Below are 473 nucleotides of genomic sequence, written 5' to 3' on the forward strand. Positions count from 1 at the left end.
GTTGTCTGGTGCTCTAGATTTCACTCTCTAGTGAGACAATGGGGGCTCTGGTGGGGAAGAAGAAGGGGAGGGGAGGGATTAAGAAAGGGGGTAGTTACTGTGGGAATGAATGGGTATAATTAGTAATATAATAACCTACTGATGAAAGAGTATTTCTCTTTCTTTCTTACTCGAACGAAAACGCAGAGCCTTTTTCTCTCTGAATGCGTGCGTACTTCCTTTCGCTCTCACACAAGGGGGAAAAAAAATCTACCCAAGATATGATTTTAAGAAAAAATGAATATAAGAAAACAACCGGAGCGATGCTTGCAGACTTTCCTCAGACTCACAGACGCCGGTGACGCTGGGAAAGGAGAGGAACCTTCCAGCTGTACGATAATACTCACTCACGCATCTCCCGGAGCATCTTCATCTTCAAAGACCCGTTCGCAACGCAGCCTCGAATTCTCGAATGGACATCTTCGAATTGGGTA

The 473-nt window shown here is 45.0% G+C and overlaps 1 protein-coding gene across 1 annotated transcript in view; it reads right to left on the reverse strand.

Moving 5' to 3' along the window:
* Nucleotides 1–473, reverse strand: part of LOC119589537 (uncharacterized PE-PGRS family protein PE_PGRS54-like) — a 34021-nt gene that overhangs the window by 24690 nt on the left and 8858 nt on the right. The gene's annotated exons all lie outside the window — the stretch shown is intronic.

Source organism: Penaeus monodon, chromosome 25, assembly GCF_015228065.2.
Source record: "Penaeus monodon isolate SGIC_2016 chromosome 25, NSTDA_Pmon_1, whole genome shotgun sequence".
NCBI lineage: Eukaryota > Metazoa > Arthropoda > Malacostraca > Decapoda > Penaeidae > Penaeus > Penaeus monodon.